The following is a 13,069-nucleotide window of genomic DNA, read 5'->3' as shown; positions in this document are numbered from 1 at the left end:
GATTGTGCTGGCACTGTATACCAAAACGCATTGGATTCCCATCATATCACTGCCATGAACAATTGTAATCTTCCTCTGTGTCCATTGCAGCTGTACTGTTAATCAGCCAGGATACATACTTGCATTGTAACATAATTTCCTTGATATTACTCTAAGCTTTACACATGGAATTATCTGCACTGTAGGACCATCTGGTTTGTCCCATTGATTTGCAATGCTAAAGATGTCAAAATACCTTCTAGTTGCTCAGCTTAAAGGGAAGGAGCTCCTGGAAAAAAAAAAATCTGCTTAAATTTCATTTAGTTTATTTGCTTGCTTTCCCTGCATGAATCTTGTGACATATCTGCCCTTTATTCCGCTCACCCCCTCCAGTTATTGTTCTGTAGCCTAGTCTCCGTTTCCTAATGAAACGTTGTGTCTATAGTGTTTGCTCCTGGTTACCAGTGTTTGATTCTACTTCTCTGCCTCACCCCTTTTTGGATTTATGCTCCTAATAAAGGACCCATCACAGACACACCAATACCCTGTTTCCACCTCCAGGGTACTTTGTGGCTGGTGCTTGTAAGGGAACGCTGTTCCGCTACACATGAGTTCGAGATTCTGGAAAAACAAGAGCCCTGTGGGTTGTAACAGAGCTATAGACTGCCACCATCACTGAAAATTATGCTATATTGTTGTCATGGTACACCCAGAACCCTGCAGGCAACAAGGAATGGCTTCCTTTTAAGAGACCTGGCTGGATTGCATTATTTTTTAATATATGATATATTTTTTTATATTATTTGAAAAATTATTTTAAAAGTTTATCCAAAAATATTAAACCATTTTAAATGCTTATCCAAAAATATTACATCAAGGCTAAAGTCGTTTCCCAAGAATAGAAATTTATAGCCGTTTTTTCGTCCAGGTTCACACAGCTGTGTATAATTGTTTCCATTGACATCCAATAAGAACAATGATCTGAGAATCTTCACAAAAACAATATGTATCTTAAGTAAACACTGTCAGGATTACTCACTAAATGGGAATTGCACAGAACTGATAATGGAATAGTAGTGTTTTGACCAAAGTAGCCAATTTGGAAAATAAATCTCAAAATCAGCCAATTTTCCTGGACAACTATTTTGACCTAAAACATGCCATTTTCTGGTCAATTTTCCCTATTCCTGATTTAATGAATAACTCATTTCTAAATGTGTTAAATGTGTGTGTTAAATCCAGCACCAGTGCCATTTGTTATGCTTTATAAAGTGAAGTTATGCTGACCCTCTGAAAAATTTAGTTGTCTCAGAATTTTAAATGGTATTTTCATCCCATTCAAATTTCAAATTTTGGAAGGAGTGTCATTTTTCTGGATCAACAAATGTGGGTCTGTTTAAACTGCACTTAATATGTATTTTAATATACTCTCAGTAAACAACTCTCAATAGCACTCGCCTGCTTTTATTCAACAGCTCTCAATAAAACCAGAGGATATTTACAAACCTTTCATTTCTTATCTCTTTAATGATATATTATTATTACCATTAATTATTTACCATTACAAGCACAACAGAACATTGAGAGGCCTATTCACAAATGTGAATGTATTGCAGTGAGCAATAAAAAAGCAGCATTCTGTAATACGCTACGCTAACCACCAAATTAAGGATATCATAGCTATGACTGGGCATGTAGTAGCAGACAGTTACTTGTTGGTAAAACAGGGCCGGATTAAGGGCTTCAGGGGCATCGAGCGAAAATATTTCTTTTTATGAGCCTCATTATATGAGTATATAAAAGGAACACTCCAAGCACCATAACCGCTACAAATCACTATAGTGGTTATGATGCCAAGAGTGCCCTGCCCCCCTCCCACCCATTGTAAGAACTAACTACTTACCTGGGGTCTGCTGGGTACCGCTCCCCAACTCTTCTACCTGAGCTGGAATCTCTTGCTTAAAACATGCATGATCTGCATGGAGACCCTGACCATTTCTCATAGAGCTACATTGATTCAATGCATCTCTATGATGAGATGCTAATTGGCACAGCACAGAGTTCTGCTGTGCATGTACATAGGGGCGTACCTAAAACATTTGGCACCCGGGGCGGGTCCTATTTTTGGCACCCACCTCTCCCCCCCGCCTCAACTTTAAATGTAAAAAACAACCAAATTTGTTTTAAATGTATTTAGCACTGAGCAGTGTTTGTGTGTGAATGTATGCATGTTTTTGAATGGAGTATGTGTGAGTGAATGTAGGGGTGTGTTTGTATGTAGTGTTGGTGTTTGAATGCAAGCATGTATTTGTGTGTTGTGTGGTATTTGAATGCAGTGATGTGGTTATATATAATGGTGGGGTTTGTATGTAGTGTTGGCGAGTTTTTGAGATGTATGCAGACAGTCACACATACACACACACAGTCACAGACAGTTACACACATACACACGCACGCACGCAATCACAGGCAGATAGTCACACAGGCAAACAGTCACACATACACACACACACACAATCCCAGGCAGGCAGACAGTCACACACACACACACACACACAGGAAGACAGTCACACATACACACACAGTCACAGACAGACAGTCACACACACACACACACACCATCACAGGTCGACGGTCTCTCACACAGTTACAGACAGTCACCAAATAAGGGAGCTATCTACTAAACACATACACAGAGATACACACAATCACTCACATAATCCCAGATATACACAAACACAATCATAGGCAGGCAGTCACACAGCCACACATACACACAATCACAGGCAGACAGTTACACACACACAATTACAGGCAGACAGTCACACATACACACACACTGTCACAGACAGACAGTCACACACACACACACACACGCACAGTCACAGACAGACAGTCACACACACTGTCACAGACAGACAGTCACACACACACACACACAGTCACAAACAGACAGTCACACACACACACACACAGAGTCACACAGACAATCTCACACACACACACACACACACACACAGACAACCACAGGCAGTCACTAACACAGTCACACACACACAGTCAAAGACAGTCACAATCACAGTTACACACTCTCTCACTTACAGTAAGCTTGGGCTGGAGGAGGCGTGGATTCAGTCCCTCCTGTGCTGTAGTTGGGGTAGCAGGGACTCCTTCCTGCTTCCCCTCTGTGCATGTAGCTCCGCCCCTGCATCCGGCTTGGCTACGCCCTCATGGACGATCTGGCTCCGCCTCAAAATCTCCGTGCAGCCAGGTCTCCTGCTTGCTCCCAGTCCCAGCCCCTGCGTGTGAGCTGTGTTGGCTGCCCGGCGCCCCTCCTGCTATGGCACCCGGTGCAGCCACACAGCTCACAGACTCCCAAGCCAGGCCAGCCCTGGTGGCACCCCCCTGCCTGATGGCCCCTGGGGCGGACCGCCCCCCCTTAGTATGCCACTGCATGTACAATAGCCTCTCAATGCTTTGCTATGGGAAAGCATTAGATTGGCTGAGCTAATCAAGATTGATGAACTCAGCCATGATGGCGGAGCAAGCAGCCGTGAGGCCAGTGTGTTGATGGAGAAAAAGTAAGTTTAAATACCTTTTCACTCTACTCTGAGGGAGGTCGGGGACCTAAACAGGTTCTCCAGCACTAGAGTGTTAGGAAAACATATTTGTATAGTGTTCCTTTAACGTGTGTTTGTTATCCACATATGTATTTATGACACAGTCAGGACATTAAAATTGATTATGTATGTTGTGCTAATAAAATACAGTTTCAATTACATGTCTCTCTTATCCGCTACAGCCTCCTCCATGAGTTTCTACTATGCCAAGGGCAGTCACTCCCACCTCATTATGGGATAGCATGCTGTGCATTCTGGGAGCACCTAGATGCATGCATAGCATACAAACTGTATAGAGTTAAAGGTTTAAAATACAAAATAAAAATACAATTTCAAAATAACAATCCAATGATCTAAATTGCCAAAGAATCATATCGGCTGTTTAACCTGGCTGTGCTCTTTAACCCTGCGGCTGAAGTCTCTCGACTTATTTTTAAAGCAATGAAAGGCATCAGGAAAAACCCTTATCAAATGCTGCTTTATTTAGAACACAAAACAAAGCAAGAATCCATCACTGATAAAATAAGGAAGATGGGTGTTCTCTATTTTTTTGTGTTTACTATCAATCTGTCAAATGTAAACTCAAGAACCTGGGAAAGATGCCAGTGCTACTGTTGGACAAAGCCATGTTTTCAACAGGCATTTTGCTAACCCCTAGACAGCTGGGAGTACTACACTCATATTAACAAAGCAAACAAGGTGACACTTTTTAACCGTGTAGAGTTTTGTGCGTATTCACTAAACCGTGTTCAATGGAGACTTTAAAAGGACAACGGTCATCAAAATTTCACCACTCATTTTTTGACATTCTATTACATTTAATGAAACTTGATATACAGTCAGGTCCATAAATATTGGGACATCGACACAATTCTAATCTTTGTGGATCTATACACCACCACAATGGATTTGAAATGAAATGAACAAGATGTGCTTTAACTGCAGACTTTCAGCTTTAATTTGAGGGTATTTACATCCAAATCAGGTAAACGGTGTAGGAATTACAACAGTATGTATATGTATCTCCCACTTTTCAAGGGACCAAAAGTAATGGGACAATTGGCTGCTCAGCTGTTCCATGGCCAGGTGTGTGTTATTCCCTCATTATCCCATTTACAAGGAGCAGATAAAAGGTCCAGAGTTCATTTCAAGCGTGCTATTTGCATTTGGAATCTGTTGCTCTCAACTCTCAATATGAGATCCAAAGAGCTGTCACTATCAGTGAAGCAAGCCATCATTAGGCTAAAAAAAACAAAACAAACCCATCAGAGAGATAGCAAAAACATTAGATGTGGCCATATCAACTCTTTGGACCATCCTTAAAAAGAAAGAACGCTTAAAAAGAAAGAAATGAGCTCAGCAACACCAAAAGACCCGGAAGACCACGGAAAACAACTGTGGTGGATGACCGAAGAATTCTTTCCCTGGTGAAGAAAACACCCTTCACAACAGTTGGCCAGATCAAGAACACTCTCAGGAGGTAGGTGTATGTGTGTCAAAGTCAACAATCAAGAGAAGACTTCACCAGAGTGAATACAGAGGGTTCACCACAAGATGTAAACCATTGGTGAGCCTCAAAAACAGGAAGGCCAGATTAGAGTTTGCCAAACAACATCTAAAAAAGCCTTCACAGTTCTAGAACAACATCCTATGGACAGATGAGACCAAGATCAACTTGTACCAGAGTGATGGGAAGAGAAGAGTATGGAGAAGGAAAGGAACTGCTCATGATCCAAAGCATACCTCCTCATCAGTGAAGCATGGTGGTGGTAGTGTCATGGCGTGGGCATGTCTGGCTGCCAATGGAACTGGTTCTCTTGTATTTATTGATGATGTGACTGCTGACAAAAGCAGCAGGATGAATTCTGAAGTGTTTCGGGCAAAATTATCTGCTCATATTCAGCCAAATGCTTCAGAACTCATTGGACGGCGCTTCACAATGCAGATGGACAATGACCCGAAGCATACTGCAAAAGCAACCAAAGAAGTGGAATCAGGGCCGGCCTTAGGCATTTGGGCGCCCTGTGCAAAAAATCTTCACAGCGCCCCCCCTTCCCATCCCCCTCTCCCCCACTCCTTACCCCTTCCCACACACCCTGTCACACACACACACACGCAGACAGTCACACACGCAGACAGTCACACACGCGCAGACAGTCACACACGCGCAGACAGTCTCACACACACACACACAGTCAGACACACACACTCACTAACAGACAAACACACTCACAGACACACACTAACAGACACAGACACACACTAACATACACAGACACACACTAACATACACACACACTAACAGACACACACTAACATACACACAGACACACACTAACATACACACACACACTAACAGACACACACTAACATACACACTAACAGACACACACTGACATACACACACACTAACATACACACACACTCACCCACATTAACACATTTTTTAACATTTATTTAGACCCCCCCCAGCCTCCTTACCTTTGGGAATGCTGGGGGGGTCTCTTCCTCCCTGGTGGTCCAGTGGCTGCTGGGCTGGGCGGGCGGCGTTGGCGGCGGCTGGCGAGGGAGCACTTCCTCTGAGCTGTATGCTCAGCTCCCTCGCGCGCTGCAGAGTGAGGCTGGGAGCCGGAATATGACATCATATTCCGGCTCCCAGCCTCACTCTGCGGCGCGCGAGGGAGCTGAGCATACAGCTCAGAGGAAGTGCTCCCTCGCCAGCCGCCCGCCAGCGCCGCCCGACCGCCCAGCAGCCAGGCATGTCTGTTAGCCGCAAGGCTAACAAGACATTTGCCTTGGGCATTTGGGGGCGGCTTTTTTTGCCGCCCCCTGGAAAATGCCGCCCAAGGCAAATGTCTTGTTAGCATTGCGGCTAACAGACATGCCGTGTGAGCTATGCGGCCGCAGGGCGCCCCCTGCACCATGGCGCCCTGTGCGGCCGCACAGCTCGCACACCCCTAAGGCCGGCCCTGAGTGGAATGTAATGCAATGGCCAAGTCAATCACCTGACCTGAATCCGATTGAGTATGCATTTCACTTGATGAAGACAAAACTGAAGGGAAAATGCCCCAAGAACAAGCAGGAGCTGAAGACAGTTGCACTAGAGGCCTGGCAGAGCATCACCAGGGATGAAACTCAGCATCTGGTGATGTCTATGCGTTCCAGACTTCAGGCTGTAATTGACTGCAAAGGATTTGCAACCATGTATTAAAAAGTGAAAGTTTGATTTATGACTGTTAATCTGTCCCATTACTTTTGGTCCCATAAAATATACAAACTGTTGTAATTCCTACATTGTTCACCTGATTTGGATGTGAATACCCTCAAATTAAAGCTGAAAGTCTGCAGTTAAAGCACGTATTGTTTGTTTCATTTCAAACCCACTGTGTTGGTGTATACAGCCAAAAAGATTAGAATTGTGTTGATGTCCCAATATTTATGCACCTGACTGTATATGTTAAATAATGTATATTGATTCCATGTTGGGAAATGGTACGTTTCATCTCTGTTGTGCCATTCTCAAAGGAACATATGCCATTTGCATTTAGGATTGACCCCATCGATATTGGTTAGAACCAAAATTCCAGGCACATCCACTTTGCACGATAGCGCCCTGAAAAATCATTTTGTCCTCTCAGAAGCCTCGTCAGAGAGACATGATAGATTCTGGAGTATGCAGAATTTTTACTATGACTCTGTCAAAAGAAAATTCATAGAACTGGGAAAGTTGCCAAGGCTACTGTTGGAGGAAGCCAGGCTTTTAAAAGGAATATATCAACATCTTTACAGCTGGATTTAACAGGAATGACTTGAACACCAAGGCCAAGGGATAATTCAGTGACGATAACAATGTATCCTTAGTGCAAAGGTATGGTGGAAGGATTAGGTCAATGTCTCCCTGGACACAGTTGCTTATAACTATGCTGGTTTGTAAAAATGACTGCAACCAACAGTCTGCCCCTTTTATCCCAGATAGGGATGTGGTTAAAGCGTGGTTGATTTACAAGTACGACTATCAATTGGTTGATAGTTGCCATAATCTGGATTTTTAAGTTTTGTGTCTACTTCCTCCAGTTTTGTGCGTCCCCCATCTTCCTCCTTCATTTGTGTGTGTGTCCTGTGTTCCTCCATCAGTTGTGTGCATTTTGCCATCTCACCTTTCCGAGGTTTTGTGTCTCTCACTTTCACCCCCGCCTCCCAGTTCAGTGTGTCTTTCCATGCCCCCTAGTTCTAAGTATCTATTTCACCTAGCTTTGTGTGTCAATATATCCCAACTTTGTGGTTCCCTCTCTAGTGTTGTGGTCTCCTCATCCTATTGGGGCATTTTAGGTGACTTTGTGACTTACTGATATCTATTTACTACTAAATAGTGACACAAAATAGACGTGCATTTTATTGTATATTTTCTGTACAACCGCCTCTGACCTATTGCACAGAGAAAGACATTGAAGCCATGTCAGTGACTGTGCACAGTGCAAGGAGCGTAAGCTACAGCAGGCAAAACCTGAGCTGGGATGTGAGAATGACTGCTGCTGGCAGAACAATAACTTCAGGATCAACATTCTTTCCTGAAATGATTAGATGGGAAGTAACAAGAAGCAAATTGTTTGCCAGGGATTCTTTTTTTTTTTTTTACAGGGAAATGGCAGGAGAAAACCCTTACTCCATCTCTGCAAGAGGGGTGAGCAACATATTGAGAAGGAATGTGCTGTTTATGCCTTTGGCATTCAGAAATGTTATACACTAATAGAAGAAACCTGTGCTTCGAGTGCATACTTAGGGTCTCTGCCAGGAACATTTTTTTCCCACCAGAAGCAGGCATCTCAAACTCCAGCCTTCGTATGCTGCCAAACTACAACTGCCATGTTTACTTGGTCATCTATTGTATTCAAAGAATTCTGGGAATTGTAGGCCTTTAACATCTGGAGGTCCAGAGTTTTCTTAACAGGTGTTCCTGGAGTGAACAGGCACAGCCATAACCAGTCTCTTCCTGTGGACCAGGTATTGGCAAAAAAAAAAAAATGTGAGGGAAATTCTCCAGTTCAACTATTTTGGCCTAAATTTTCAATCCTTTTGCAATTCTCCAACAGTGCTCAGTTTCTCGATGAATAACACAGCATTATTACTAATGGAAAAAAAACTTGAATAACTGAATTGGAATTGGTTCTCTGCTAATGTGGCAAACCATTTAGCAACTGCCTTCCCTCTTACCTAGGTCCCTGCCCGGGTCCAAGGTTCCCTGTTTTGCCCAGTGGTGCGTTTTTAGCTAGTGCAGAGCTGCAGAAGCCACGGCCAGGAGCTGACCACTCTCAGACAATGACTCACGTTCTTTCCAATGAAAGATGTACACAATTGACATTAGCCAGCCCAGCTCTAGTTGACAATGACCCCAATGACACTGCCTGAGGGGGAGTTACACTTACTGCAGCAGAATGGTTAAACCCTGTATGTTTGTTGTTTCATAGCGAAATCCTGCACATAGAGACTCATGGCATCATGGCCACTTCAAATGACTGAAGTGGTTATGGTACTCTTACTAACCTTTTAAATAATAAAAATGCATATGGATTAAAAAGGGCCTTAAATAAGGGAGTGTCAACAAGCACTTTAAGCTGTATTGGTCAATTTATATTAGATGATTTATTTTCAGATTGAAGGTGAAGATCAAATGTTTTATTTGGTAGATAAACATAAATGTACTTTATGAATGAGTAAACCTTTGCTATCAACAAAATATATTTAAAAATCCTGGATACACTACGGGGCTACTGGAAACTCTGTCCTCTCTACTAAACAGGACATTGGGAACCTATTTTAAAAAATACACAATCTATTTGCTGCAGACATCGCAGTTGTTAAAACCGATATCCAGGCAGTTACAGACAGGGTCAGAGTCCCAGAAGAAGACATTATAGAACAGGATATAAGGGAAGGCGTCTTCCCTAAGGGACTCCCTCCAACACCTGCGCTCCTCCTACAATACTCTAAGCGTACTCATGGCTACGTTGGAAGACAAAAGCAGACGCTGCAATATCAAATAAAGGGGTATCCCTGACACTGTTCCAGCTGAAGAACTGCTGCATTACCTGCGTTGTCTGGTTTCCTCCCTTCTACCACCAACTCAAACCAAGAAGGCCATCTTTGATGGCGTATACCGCATCAACAAATCTCCACAGGCACCGGCTTCTAGAGATGTCATAGCCAGATGCTTCTCCGCTCAAGACAAGAGACATTATGGCAGCTTTACAAGGCAAGACCATATGCCCTTGAATCTGCACAAATCACCATATTTCAAGACCTCACTAGAGCTACCCTACAATGGCGGAGATCCATGCACACAATAACAAGACAACTCCAGAAGGCTGGTATACCTTAGCGCTGGATAGCGCTGAGATTCTTATTTGTTACACATAACGGAACTGCCCTAAAAATATCCTCTTATCACGAGGCTCCATTACTTTTAGGGACACTGGTACTTACTCCGATGCCTTGGGGCCCCGAGGTCACAACATCATGAATTAGGACCCCTCCAATATAGTCACTTTCATCATGGGAAGGAACCGTGCCTCTGATCCAGGGACTTGGGCATGCCATACCTTAGGGCACAGCTTTACTCTGGCAATGTTGTGTAATGTTAATATTTATGTTCACAGTTTTATTTTATTTTGTATGCACTTCTCATTACTTTAGGTTAGAAAACTTATCTTAGCTTCACAGATGGACATGGGTCCTTAGCAACAAGAAAACAATTTACTCATCAGGGAGAGGGAAGAACTGTTTGCCTCCACCCACCATTGTTTCCAATAGTGTAGATGTACAGATGTGCTCACTTCATAGGCATGGCTCACTATGAGGACCAGAAACCCAATCCAAGTATTGGGTGTTGAGTTAGATAGACAAAAAATGAGCATCTTATAATTCACCACATTTAAAAGTCTGTTCTTCTGAACCCTTGCTACCCCCCCCCCCCCCCCCCCGCCAAAAAAAATTTCTCTCTCCCTACCCCCTCTTTCCGCACCTCCACCTTCCCAATTCTGACTCTTCTCTGCTCTCTGGTGGCAAATTCACTACGCATAGATCACCCTTCACTCTTATGGAGATTCGCATCTTTGTATCTGAAAATGTATCATAAAGTAGCGATCATAACACACATTAACCTGTATGTTGGGGGAGGTGGCAGTGCTACTGTAATAACCCTGCTTAATGGAAGGTAGATCTTCACAATGATGCCTTCTCTGTTGACATTGGGCGCTACTGGTCTTAAGGTTTCCTCAACTGCTACTGATTCTACCCAGGGCAGGGAATGCCTCCAATGCAGCTCAGAACTTTGACTTTCGTAGTCTGATGACCAGAAAGTGCTTTGTTGCTTCTCAGGGCACCACACAGTTAATAACCTAGAGTTATGTCTCAGGTTCTGCTTGTTAAATGTAATATTTATACACATTGTTAAACCATCTGCCTTTACTGCCTTCCACATTTCCATTATCGTTTTATATCTAGAGGCCTGCGAGGTTCCTCGTTTCTATTTCTGTTGTATCTCTGTAATAAACACAAAAAAATCAATAAAATATGATTTACAAAAAAAAAAAATGAGCATCTTTCAACTGGAATTGCAGCAAAGTCAACTTGTTATCTTGTCCAAAGCTGTGAGCATCCCAAAGGATATTAATGTTCTTAGTTTACTTTGTAAAGTGCCTCATCTGTAGGAATTTGTGGGAGCGGTGGCCCTATTAAACCTACCACTTTAGTTAGTAACTTGCAGTGGTCAGTTGTTTTGGTTTTCCACCCAGCCCTTCCTCTTCATAATTTCTTTACATTAATATATAAAATGGGTATGTCCCCTGTGGTGGCCAGGGCAAACATCAGCCGCTTTAGCAATAAGTCAAGTTTATGTATGCTCTGTACATAATATACAATCATGTGACCAGGACCACATATAAATATAATTGCAGAAGTGGCTTCTCCGCTGAGCACTAGTATGGGTCCTGTAGAAGTGGTGAAACCCCAGAAACATTCATATTATATTGCTGATACATAGTCCTGGAATTATGCTCCCAAAATCTGTTTAAAGTTTGTACTAGAGTCACTTCTAAAATGAGACACAAATCCCTGCTCTGTAGATTTATTTATGGAGAGACCAGATTTTCTTTCTTTCTTTTTTTTTTATACATTGCATTGGGGAACATTTTTTCAGTGTATTCTTAGACTTGGCATGGTTACTTTTCTGACAAAAAGAAGCAGGTGTACGAAGGACGACATTATGAAGTTATTGTCAATTGAAACATTATTCCTCTTTGGACTTCTGCACCTGCCACAATAAAATGTAAAAAACACTCACGATAATAGACTCTAATTATACAGGAATGCTCTGGACAATGAGATAGATAGAATTGCCAGAAATATTATTTTTCCTGAAACGACTGGATGAGAATAAAAAAAAAAAAAAAAAAAATTATTTGTCTGGGGTGTTTGGCTATTTTCTTCTTTTTTTTTTTTTTATGCATTTATTTATTATAAGACATGGGGAAAATATGTGCTACTTTCCCAGAGTAATCCTGATGAAACATCAGTGTGTGTGTGTGTGTGTATCTCTCTCTCTCTCTATATATATATATATATATATATGTGTATGTGTGTATATATATATGTGTGTGTGTACTTATATGTGTGTACACATCTAAATATTTAAAAACCTTATCATACCAACTTCAAACACAGAATTAATTGTAGAATATCTTCTTTATTAAATCAAATTAAAAATTCCAAAGGCAGAATAACACCTGGGGGGGGGGGGGGGAGGGGGGAGGGGTAAGGGGGGGAGGGGGAGTCTAGCTTGTAACCCTTCCTCCCTTTTGCTATTCGGCAGAACTTTAAACTTGATTTATTAAAAAAGGAATTTTAAGGAGCGCTGTGGTCAAGGTTGAGGCACACTACATTTACCTCCTATTCTGACTGTGTGCTCTAGTATGTATACTCTTGGGTTGTTACCAAGATAAAAGGAAAGCTGAAAAATAGATCATCATTATATGTTTTATTTTCGACTGATAAATAAAATATACACGTGTGTAAGTATACATTCACAGCTGTTATTATATTAATACTGCTCTGGATAGCACTGACCCTTCTGTTCCTCTGTTATTTTCTCCTAGGTGTTATAGAATAGAAATAGAAAAATAAATTGTGGATACAAATATACATTGTAGTAAAAATGTACATAATAACAATTTACATAATAACTAGATTTCACCAAATGAGAAATAATATAATATATGTAAATAATTTGTAAATAATTCTGTAGTAAAGCAGTAGGGAACATTGCTTCATCCTTGACTGTGTACAAATTCAGGCCCTGTGTGCACTTTCAATCTGGCTTATTTTCCCATTGGCGAAAAACCCAGAGATACTCATTTAATTACTTTTATATAAAACCAACAAGCGTAAACATAACTCTGTCCTTTTCCCATGGTTTA

The 13,069-nt window shown here is 41.9% G+C and overlaps 1 protein-coding gene across 1 annotated transcript in view; it reads left to right on the top strand.

The window, feature by feature from the left end:
* Positions 1–13,069, top strand: part of LAMB2 (laminin subunit beta 2) — a 101,093-nt gene that overhangs the window by 26,938 nt on the left and 61,086 nt on the right. The window lies entirely within an intron of this gene.

This window comes from Pelobates fuscus, chromosome 7 (assembly GCF_036172605.1).
Source record: "Pelobates fuscus isolate aPelFus1 chromosome 7, aPelFus1.pri, whole genome shotgun sequence".
NCBI classification, from domain to species: domain Eukaryota; kingdom Metazoa; phylum Chordata; class Amphibia; order Anura; family Pelobatidae; genus Pelobates; species Pelobates fuscus.
The sequence above is the reverse complement of the archived record's forward strand: the minus strand, read 5'-3'. Positions and strand labels throughout refer to the sequence as shown.